At 40.5% G+C, this 12,329-nt stretch overlaps 1 protein-coding gene across 1 annotated transcript in view; it reads right to left on the minus strand.

Annotated features, from left to right (window-relative positions):
• The window catches only part of EMCN (endomucin), a 72,932-nt gene that overhangs the window by 52,762 nt on the left and 7,841 nt on the right, over nucleotides 1-12,329 (minus strand). The window lies entirely within an intron of this gene.

Genomic DNA, 12,329 nt, shown 5'->3' on the forward strand with positions numbered 1-12,329 from the left:
CCCAGCGACTGACAGCTCAGCTTTTGTTCACAAACCACTTGAGAGATGTGACAAGTCTATCCAAAAAAGCCAAAGAACTTACCTCCTACAGTGCAAACACAGAGTACAGCAAGGAAAAAGCAAGCAGTCCCCAGGAGCTTCATGCTTGGTGGTAGTGCTGTCAGCTCTCCCTTGTGCAGCTGGGCAGGGAGTGCTCTCTCACTCTGGGGCAGGCCTTAATTACTCCATGGAAAAAGGTGTGTGGTGACTGTGCCTGGTCACTGCCCATTCCTGCTTATTTTGGGGACTTTGATAAAGAACAGGAGGAAACACAACATACTCCCTCTGGGAGTTCAGTACAGAGGAGATTTATTGTTTCAGTCCTTACAGGAACTCCTTTTCTTTGGCAGTGAACCATGTTTTTGTTAATACATTATTTTGTTCTTCTTCAGTCATGAGGGCAGGAAGGTTTCTGAACAGAGGCAAATCTTTCCTTAGAATATGCTATGCATCACCAGCTTTCATAGTGGAGCTCAGGATACTTTTAAAGCACATGTCTGTGAGCAGTGAGTGAGCCCAGGGAGAGGGGGATAACATAGCCAGGAACAGAGGAGCAAAACAAGCAACAAGAGTCTTCATCTGGCTCTTTACTGGGCTGTGTGAAGTGGCCCTGCTGAAAATCACAGCTGCTACATGTTAAAGGTAGAGAGCCTCCCTGAGAGAGCTGCCATCCTGCAACCAACAGGATGCAAGGCCCACCAAAATAGGGAGAGGAAGTGGCTCCAACAAGGTGCCCCAGCAGCAAGAGGCTCTGGGCTGTTCAGAGTAAGGGTTGGGGTGGGGGGTTTTCCTTTACATAAAAACGGGCCCTTTTTTTAATTTATTTTTTTAATTTTTATTTGAGAAGCTGCAACTAGCCTTGACTGTATCTGCTCCATTAGTAATGGAAAGGGTTTTTTATTCTTCTGTTTAGGTACTTGCTGTGGCACGGGCTGTGACTGCAGACCCCCAAAGCAAGACTCTTACCTGAGCTGTCCGATCAACCAGCACAGACTCTCTTCTCCTCCTCAGGACACTGCAAAATTTTGGTATCCCTCCTTCTTACAGCAATTTCTCCAACTTCTGTGGAAGAAACCTTAGCAGAGCTCTAGTGTTAAAGGCTATCAAAACATGATCTTGTAACAGTCCTGTACTCTGCCCCTTAAAGATTCAATGCAGCTGATGGCAATTAATCACCAACCTTCAACCATAATGAGAATGAAGTGCAGTATGTTTGCTATTCTCCCTGTTTGTCAGCTCTCAGGAAAAACTGTGGAAAAACCGACCTCATAAACAGCCTGACTAATTAAATAGTCAACTCTACTTATTTCAGTAATTAACATTTATTTTCTTCATTACTTCTAGCTATAAGGGGAAATTTTGGAATGGCTTCACCTGCAGGAACTACCAAGAGCTAACCCACAGTGCTTCCAGCCACAGTGCTGTTTTATCCATGGGATGAGGAAAATGGTAGCAGCTTGGCATTATGTGTGGAATCATAGAATTGTTTAGGCTGGAAAAGACCTTTAAGATCATTGCACCCAACCACTAACCACATTGCCAAGGTCACCACTAAACCCTGTCCCAAAGTGCTACATCTACACCTATTTTAAATATGATTCATCATCTCCAGAGATGATGAATCAACTGCTTCCCTGGGCAGCCTTTTCCAATGCTTGACAACCCTTTCTGTGATTAAATCTTTCTTATATCCCGCCTGAACCTCCCCTGATACAACTTGAGGCCTCTTGTTTTATTGCCTGTTAATTGGGAGAAGACTGACATAACTTTTGTTTCAATAAATTACATTGCTGCATCTTAAGACTCTGACACATCCTCTGCAGGTGACAGAAGCTGGTGCTCAACAAAAATCTGGTGGTAGACAATGAATTTCTGGTACTTCATTTGGACAGTCTTGGGTATTCACACCCATGAGAGACGCAGACATGTAAGTTCTCCATAGCTGGACAGTGTCCTCAGCATTATTGAAAAGGATCCCACAGAAATAAAAACTTGACTCACAGAGTGGTGGGCCACACAATTACACTTCTGCCAAGTTCATCAGAGCTTATGCAAGAGAGTTGCGCCAGTGCTCTCTCTTTATGCTCATTTTCTGCCGATGTAGGACTTCAAGTTAGAGCAGGCTAGGAAAGCAATAACTGCTGCAGCAGAGAGTCTTCAATAAAGATGACAAATCTGAACACAGAGTGAATTCATCCCAGGTTAGTACTGTTCCTAATGTAATAAGAGGAACTCTAACCTTTTATTGCTACCACCTGAAATGTTAATGCTGAAGGAAGATACAGAAAGGGATATTATTTTATTGACTGAAATGAAATCTCTGCAAGATCTAAAAGGCATGAAGGTATGAGGACACAATCCCTTCCCTGGGTTTTGAGACCCAGAGAAACTGAGTGCCCAAATGAGTAATGGTTTGCTATTCATGTGAACAGCAGCACCCCAAGAAGTTGCTGCAGCTTAAGATGGTGACTGTGGCGGTTCCTGGCACCTCACTGAAAGCAGGAAGGGCACAAAGTGTTGTAGTCCTGCAGTAGCCATTCATATTGTAGCCTGCAGTAGCCATTCATATTCATATTGAAAAGCCTCCCCAGCCTCACACAAGGGGTTGGGAGGGAAAGAAAGAGAAAGTGCAAGGCAAAGACTCTTGGCTCTATGTCATACAATTCAGGTTCTACGTCAGATAGCCCTAACACAACTTTCTGCTCCCTGGAACATGGAGAGAACAATGTCCCTCTCAGATACTCATGTTAGTTTCAAAGGCACCTAACTTCTGCTAGATCAATCTTGGGCAGCAGCAGGAGCATGCATGTAAGAAATAATAGGAACAGAAGAGGGACAGCTCAAATAACTCACTGAAAGAAAAATTCTGGCTAAGGCTGAGTTGTAGCTTCTGGCTTGGATTATCTGAGCTGCAGAAGAGATTCTCACAATTCTTATCAATGGAAACATTTTTTTTTTTTCTTCAACAAGAAATAATTTAAGGTTTCAAAAGCTTCTAGAGATCTTTGCAGCAAAAGACTATTCTTCTATGTGTTCACTGAAAATAATTTTTTTTCTTTCCTATCAGCAAGTAAGTTTTCCCGTCTTGAATAAATGTTTTTCTTTCTTTCCTCAAACTGTGAAACTTAGCTTCAGTGTGCTTTGTTTCACAGAGAAATTTGGTCATTGGTACTCCTGCCAACAGTGGTGTTACTGCCAGTGTTGGGATATCTGGAATTTCACTTCAAGCCCCAGAACAAGTGACTGTATGACTCAGTTTCTACATCTTTTCATGTAAGATTTTAGCCCTCCTAGCTGCAGAAGAAAACTTGAAACATGACCAAAGAGCACTCTAGAGAATGAAAGGACTCTCTGTTTTAAAATACCATTATTTTGTAGTCCAATAAGGGTTGGGGTAGCATGAGTTATATATTCATTTTTGCCAGTGTGGTATTTCATTATTGAAGGGAAACCATTTACAGCCACAGTGGATTTGCAGTTACAGTTTTATTGGTCTCTGGCTGTATTTATATATTCTTTCTTAGTTCACACTGCTTGGAGCATAACGCTGCCTTTTCACGCATGGTTTTCCTATGAGGTTCAAATAATCCCCTTCAGATTTAGAGAAAGTAAAAATTTTACATATTGTTCAATATCTTTGAAGCACCACTGCATAAAACAGGTAATAATATGGACAGCAAAGTGATACCTTGCTGTGGGCTGCTGACAATTTCCAGTGTGGGTGTGAAGAGTCAATTTGTCAAAGTCTTTACAAACGCAAAAGTAAAAAGGTATAAAGAATGCACAGACTTTGGTGTTTTACTAAAGTGAAGAAACAAACACACTAAGTTTTTCAGCCTTTATCACTGATGCTTGCTATCCTTTCCATTGATGGTTATTTAAACTCTTATAGCAGAATGATAAAAAAGAGCAAACTAACCTCAAACTCTTTTGTTTTGCTCCATCTGTATTTTAGCAAACACATCCAAAGCAATATTGGGTGCGCTTGCTAAAATACAGAAATTTGCTAAAACCAGAAATTACCTATGATTTACCTGTATATTTCATTATACTTACTTCCCTAAACAGGGTAAATTTGCATTGAAAAATGCAATTGTAACAATGCAGGAATATTTTGTTTAGCTATGCTTTCTGTCATTTTAAAAATGTTTTTAAAAGTACTTGGGTTTTAGCCCATTACATATATTAAAATTTTTATATAAGAGTAGAACTTCAAAGAACTTCAATTTAGCAGTAGAAAACCAAGATATTTTAATGGCTATGTGTAGAAGTTTCTCTAAAATTCGTGCTGTGGGACATATTAAAATGTAGATATTTTGTTCTGAATTTTTTAATGGAAACATTGGAATATTTCATGGACTAGAAATGTCAGTATCCAAATCCTGCTGCACAAAATAATATTAAAAATATTAAAAACCAGGCTCATAAATGTATTTAGGTGCTTAAAATCCCAAGCTGGCCACCTTTTTTTTTGTAGGATGGAACTGCTTCAATCTCATTCACTTGATTTAGAGACAGCTGCTAATGTGAAAAATTCCACTAAATCTCTAAGTGCCTTTATGTAGGCAACTAAAGACAAAAACACATTTAGTCTGTTGGCTTTTTTTTTAACAAAAGATTTTTTCAAGGCCAACAGAACTACTGCATGTCTGGCTCTCAGAGGATTGTTTATTTGCTCTACCAACAGACTCTGTAACAATATCCGTTACCACAGAGCGTGTTTTTCCTGCTCTCTCCTACTACATGCCTTTCCCACTCTTACACACCTGGAGCTCTACTGATTCACCACGGGGACTCAACACATGCTTGAAGGATGTGGCTCAATGTTTATTCACTTGCAGTAGGTGTAACTCGGGCCCATATTTGTAGAAATGGAGCTGCAATGAGCAGCTTAACAGCCAAGGTCCTTCCAAGGGCACCATCCAAGGTCCATTCTTTCACTATTGGTGACCTATTGATGGGCACATATTTGATTTTGTTAGTCAGAGGGAAGCTTAAGCAGGACTACTGTGGCTGAGAGAAGTAAGTTACAAAGGGAAAAGTTACTGCAGTCCTAAGTCATATTTCATGCTTAGATATGGGCAGTCAGAAGAGCTGGAAGAGAGAGACCATAAACAGTTATTCCAGGGATATGAAAAACAGTAGGTTTGCAAACTTAGAGCAAGGAACTTCATGTCATGTAAAGCCTCACACGGAATGTGTTTATAGGATCTGCATCCTGTCCTGAGCTAATGAAATGGGAAACAGTGAGTCAGTCTCAGTTTCTCATGTTATTCGAAGCGCATGGAGTGATTATTATGGCTGACCGTCTCAGAAGAAACAAAACACAAATATGTGTTTGAACCATGCCTTAATTTTCCAAAAGGATGGATAAATCCAACTGCTATCTATCCAGAGAGATAGCTCATCTTTACTGTGGTAAACTGTAATGAGCTCATTCTTCTTGAGCCTGGTTAAAAAACAGGCAGTGGTATGAGACTGCAGTGGACCCCAGAACTGAAAAGCAAGATGTGTTTTCTGTTCCAATTCTACTTGTCATTTTTACTGTGCAAAATATTGCTAGACATTAAGCTGCTGAGCTGACTTTCTGTGGTTTCTCTTTTCCATTTGGTTTCCTCTGCACAAGCAATGGAAAAATGTATCAGATTTCTTGTCAGTCTTGTGAGAGGATTCTCTGTGCACTGGTCTGTCTAAGCTACAGTTTCTAACAGTGTCAGCTTTGTTTTTAGGCCACTAGCATCAGAAACATCTTAGAACATTATAAAATATCTGATTATAAAGAGCCTATTGTACTTAAATACAAGCATTTATAGCTTTCCTAGCAGCCAACACTATTACTGTGCTAGTATCCCAGCATGTATTATAAACCTAAATTTTCATCCACTCATTAAAGGAGTCACTGATAAAAACATGTCCAGATTCCTCATTGCTCAGTTTTGTTCCTGTTCATAAATGTGGTGAGATTTGGAGGGCTTGAGCTACTTATAAGACCCTGGGAGCTTCTGAGCTGCAGATCATGGGACTGGAAAAGGGAGAGTTACAGGAGATTTGGCAGCTGCACAGAATTTAATGTTGGGCAGATAGAGAGTATGCAGGAACAGCTGGGCCAGAATGCTCATTTCCTGCATCTCTTCCATCAAGAAAGTGAGGTAAAGAGATGTTTCATAATGAACAGCTTCTTCTGGAACTTAGAGCAAAAAGCCAGAATTCACATGTCATGAATCTGAGACTAAGTTATACTCCAAGGCAATATCTATCAGACATTTTTTTTAACAGAGCCTCTCAAACAAAGACAGCTCTTCTCTGCTTGGCATTTTTCCTTGTGCAATTTTTTTGGTTTGTTTGCAGCTACCTACAATCTCCTGCAACAAACTTCCAGCATTGATAGGCTTGAACTCTTTGTGGCTTAACCTCCTTATCCAGAACAGCTATTAGTGCTGCTCCTCTGCGTCTGGCTTCCCAAGCCTTCATTCCTTTGGTGTATTTCAGACTTCCTGTTGTCGCTATCAGAATGAGTCCTGCTGGCAAGCACTTTTTGACACATGCAAAATACAATGCATGCCTGGTCTGATAAGGAAATAACACTGCCAAGAAAAGTAGGTAAAATCCCTGTGCCAAAATATACCCCCAGCATTCCAGCTTCCTAGAAGACTGCATATCTGCCCCTTCACAGATATCAAACATTTTCCTGTTCTCTGCATTTCTAGTTTCCAATTCATTCAGCAATTCAGATGGGAATAAATGCTTTCCACAGCATTTAAGAGTTAGGCAGTAAGTAGCCAACTGAAAATAAAAGCATCTTGGGCACCGGCTAGAAGCAGGTATTTTAGATCATCCACAAATAGCTGGAAAACACACAAAAAATATTTCACACTTCCATGCTCTTGGAAATCTCTTATACTGCTGGGCAGCTTGTCATCAGGAATGCACTGACTGCCATTCATCTGTGCTTACACTAGTCTAAACTTTTGTTCCAGACATCTGGGATAAGACTACAACTTTTTTAAGGGAAAAAACCCTACACCAAACAATAGAAAAAAATGAATTACCAGCATGCTGTGCTTCCACATAGTGCACTTCAGGCTGTCCAGTAGCAATGAAAACTGCCTGTAGTAACAAAAAGCTTTTAATAAACCACTATATATTATGCCAATCACCTTTTAAAATGAACTTTATGGTATACACTGGCAGATATTTGGAGTTCTAAAACTGTGCTCAGGGACATTAACATCATGGGTCTTTGCAGCAACAACACCCTCCCTCAATTTAACATTCAAAAGTGCTGATTTATAGTCAAGACCTATACAAATTAGTTTGGGGTACCATGAGAAGATGGTTAGGCAAAGAACAGTTTTTAGAAATTGTTTCTCGCCTACATCTCTCCATGAAGAACAGGACCACATACAACCTACAAGTTAGGCTCCAGCAGGTTAAGATAATTTATTTTCCTTTACAGCTGGATTAGATTAGGAGACTGTTAATTCCTATGGCTCATCTAGAATGCAAAACCCCAGTGACTTCTGGTGAAACAGGAATTACACTCAGAAGTTCAGCACTTTGGACACTGAAGTTAATACTTAGCTTTCATTTTTGTTCAGTGCTGGGAGTAGCAGGTGGACAACAAGTACTTCTGCAGACCAGTTATTTTTGTTCCTTGAGGGATGGGCAAAGAAAGGAGGAACAATGTCAAGGCCGCAACAGTGCTATTCACACAACCATCATTTCAGGCTGAGTACCCTCATCATGTTAATGAAGGAAGTAAGCACTCAATAAAAGCACAGCATATTGTTTTCATCTGACTTTCTGCTGTCTGAATTGTTTGGCTGAAGATGGAGAATTGCCATCACTGGGAGCATGTAAAAGCAGGTCAAGTGTCTATCTGAGATAATGCACCATGGTTTGAAGCAGAAATCTGACTTGTATTTCTGCAGAGCCCTTGCTATTCTCAGAGTCTTGAGGTAGAATCTCAGTCTGGAAAATGTATAATTTATCAATTTTTTAACCCACTACTTATCTAACTTCTGTCATCACCCACAGATATGCAGAGCCATTTTCTGCCTGCATGTGCAGACCGTAGCTGGGGATCCTGGGGGTTAGTCCATCACAGCAACAAGATGTAGTGCAAAGTCCACCTTTGACTGCCCTTCAACATGGCCTGTCAAATCCACGTGCTAGGAAAAGATGGGTAGAAACAGCCCAGATCTGTGACATGACATCCTGTATTGTCACATTTACTGAAATGGACATAATGACTGCACAAAACTCCTCCTCTGCAGGAGTATTACTGTACTGACAGAAAGTTCACTTTTGCAGAGTACCTTCATCTGCATTAGGAGAACTGTAAAGTACTGGCACTTGTTCAGTACTCTTTGAGGAAACCTAAGATTTTTATTTCATTTAATTGGTATAACCATTTTCTGTCATCCTCACTGCACAACAGAGCTTTATGAGAAGAGACTGTTTCAACCTAGCTGATAGCTGCTGGAAATCACTTTATAACCACTATATAACCTGATACTTGGATCAGATTGCAGCTGGGACTGGATCAGCTCAGTACCTGAAAGCAAAAAAAGCATTGAAAAGTACATGTGTTATAGAAGTAATATCTAGACATTAGAGCTGCTCCAGCAGAACACCAATGAGCAAGGGGCAAGAGGAGCAACACCTCACTGCGGCCACAGCCAGCCCCTGCTCTGTGGTTTCCTTACTTTCATTGAGTACATCTTTATAGCAATCATACCTTCCTTTTGTTTGTTTGGGTTCTTTTGGAGGGGGAAGGGGAAAGGAGAGCTCCTGCACTTCAGTCTCTTGGTAGCAACTGGTGTTAGAGGTACTTTCATTTCCCTGGGATCCTGTTGTTTGGCTGGGAGGCCCTGGGGTGAGTCACTGAGCCACCCACCATAAAACAACAGGAAGAGTCACAAATTCTTCAAGAATAACAGTGTCTGGGAGGTGTCTTCATCCAGGCTAGATTGCTGGTTGCTAACAACTTTTGCAATTGCATTAGAAATATGCTTCTTTCAGGCCATATTTTTATTTTATTCCCTCTTCTAAAATGGATTTTTTTTCACAAATCTTTCAAACACTAGAGCTGATGGAATACTATTTATAAAGCTTAAAATTTAGTGAGTTTTTCTATGTTTTGCTAAAAGATCTGTTTGATAAAGAATTCCTTAAATATTTTATCATCTTCACAGCTGGTGATATATATGCTTTCAATGCATGTTTTGGGGAATAAATAGCAGTATTTGCTGAGGAATTTAACTGGAAGTAATGTTTCCTGGTGCCCAACCAGACCAGGTCTGTGCTTGAGCCAGGCCAGATCTGCTCTCTAGATAAAGTTACTGGGAAGAATTATCAGATCCTTCCAGACTAGTCTGACTGTACTCCCAGTGAAATCAATTAAAAAATCCAGAACCATCCTTTCAACAATTTTGGTGAGCAGCAATAGGAGTGATTACTTTGGAAAAATCTTCTCATGCCTATTCTATATTTACTTCAATGACAGGTTAACAAATCCATATTTTGAGTGTGTAATCATTATTCCTATTAAATTCAGCTTGACATCTTAATGCTGAAAATTACACATTCAAGTGTTCATAGAAACAGGCCCTGAAGAAGGAACAGTGGCATGCAAATAGCAGTCCTGTATTTCTATTTTCTGCAAATCTCCAGAATCCCACTCCAGTCTCATATTGCTTTCCCATGCACATTACTAAGTTGGCCTCACTCAGGGTGGGGATTATATGGAATAGGGATAATCTTTATTTCCATTGGGCATTAGCCCAGTTTATGTGACAGAATGGAACATGCAAGTTCGAAACAATACCAACAACAACAGGAATTTTCTATAACAACAGGAATTTTCTATCAAATCAGATCTAGGGCTGAGGTTTTTGTGAACTCGATGAGCCATTAGCCTGTGACATTCACTGGGCATGAAAACAAGCAAGCATATGCAACTCTAAGTATCCGGGCATGGAACGAGAATCATACATCCCATTCACTTGGAAAGGTGAGGCAGATGTGATCTATACCTCAACAAAGCACCTGATATTGCCCTCCTGCAACCCAGCTGCTCCTTGTGCAGGAGTCAGCTCTCTCATAGCCACATGTGACCTTGCTAATGTGACCTGCAGATACCTGAGTGTCTAGATGCAACCAAATATACCCCCTTGCACACCTGTCATAAACAAAGCACTCTAAGGTGGCCAGTTCTCCTGGTTTCTATACCTCCCATAGCAACATGGAGCTAAAAGCTTGGCTGAACACCTCTTTTTTCTTACTTTGAATTTTGCAAGACTTCTAACATTTTGTTTCACAGTTTTCAACCGTTTTGACATGCTTTCCATTTCCCTGTAACAAATGCTACTTCTGTTGGCTTTCCCCCACTCTGTTGCACCTCTGTACATTCTTCTCCCCTTTGCACCTTCATTGAAAATAAGCAATATTTTTCCATGTTTATACAACAGGCAATACAGTTCACACTCAGCTGGAGTGGGTTCTGGCCATATGACTGCCTGGCAGACTGACACAGCTAAAGTCTCGCTAGCCAAATTATCCTCTTGGAGGTCATGAAAATATGATAAATAATTGGCAAGGATAGAAAAAATGAAGATAGAGTTCACATTTCTGCAGCTGGCTGATATTCCTACAGAAGTTACTAAGGAGAATTATATCAGATGTGCAAAAGCTGGGGCTACTTTACTGCTAACATTCTCCTGCAGTTTAATGCAGTTTTCACTTTTTGCCAAATGCATTTCTTTGGTCTGCAAAGAAGAGAGAACTGCTGGCAGACTTCAGTCAGTAAATCTGAAATCCTGTAATATTCAGTGATGGTCTTTGGGATAGGTTTGGGCAAATGTATTGCCAACACTATCTATAAACACAAGACATTAAAAAGAGTTTCTTGTATTTTGGAAAAAAACCCCAAAACTTCACAGAAATAAAAATACATAAATCAGGAATGAGCTAAAACTCAGTGTCAGCACGCTCCAAAAATGAGTGTCTAATGTTAGGCTCCTAAATCCTTCTTAGCCACTAGGATTAGTAGCTTGATCTTTGCTACTGGTAATTGCCCAGCAGGTTCTGGGAAAGTAGCTCGTTTAGGCACCTAAATGTCAGGTTTTGAACCTAATTTCAGCTTCTAAAATAAGAGCACCGGGATTTTTAGTTACTATTAGAGTTTTACTTTCAGGTCAGACACAAAATCAGAAGGGCTCTAATTTTCTACTTCCACTTTAGACAGAACCCCAAATGTCACCACTGCCATAATATTCTGTAGGTGGACGAAAGGAATGATGGCAGGGCCTGTGGGGGAACACTGAGCACCAGAACAACTCTGGCGCCACAGCCTTGCTTCCCTTCCTCCTTCTGGCTTCTTGTGAAGTGCTCTCAGGTCTTGCTGTGTTTGCCCCAGTTGCTTCCTCCCTTTCCTCTCATTATCTGTGCAAAAGGCGCTCATGGCTTGTCTGCCTGCCAGGGCTACACAGGCTCTCACGCAGCTCCAGCCCGTGCAGCGGCGCCATTCCCACCTTCTGCAAGACAAGGGACCCCTGAGGTCCCAGGGACCTCCTACACTGAAGTGACCTGCCTTTTTCTGCTGAAGAAGTATATTTGCCTCTGCTGTGCAACTGGTAACAGGATGCTCTGCAAGGAATTGCAAGAAAAAAACCCCTCAAAATAAGCAATTTGATTGGCTACTTTTAAAGATGTTATGTATTCCTTTTCAAAACCCTCCAGAACACAAAAAGCATAATTCCAGAGCACACTTGAAATCAAAACCAAGGCTAAACTTAAGCAGAAGCCAGAGCCAAACCAGAGGCACAAATCAAAACCAAATGTATTGCTCTATTCCTAGAAAGTCCTCTTTTCAAATAAAAATTCAATTACGCTCTTATTTTGTCATGTCTCGCCTATACACAAAGCTGTAACCATTTTACTAACCCCTTTTAGAAACTGATTTTTATTTTAATTAGTGCAGCCTTTTTATATTCTTTTGGTTATCCTCAGAACACCTTGCACTGATTTGTCTTAATTTATTCCTTACAGACCAGGGCAGGTTTTGTCTCTGATGTGCTCAGAGTGCACATACTACACAATTTCTGTCTGGAATTTTTTTAGTGAGTATATTTGAATAATTTTACATAGAGCAAAAATCTTTCTGAACTCCTTAATTGAATTTAGTGTAAGATGAATTCACAAAAGTCATTCTCTGCAGGACTGCAACGCAGACTGTAAGATTATAGTGTTGACTGGTAATATACAAGTAGGGAATTAATCCAAAGAGG

The sequence above is a fragment of the Passer domesticus genome, chromosome 4, assembly GCF_036417665.1.
Source record: "Passer domesticus isolate bPasDom1 chromosome 4, bPasDom1.hap1, whole genome shotgun sequence".
Taxonomy (NCBI): Eukaryota; Metazoa; Chordata; class Aves; order Passeriformes; family Passeridae; genus Passer; species Passer domesticus.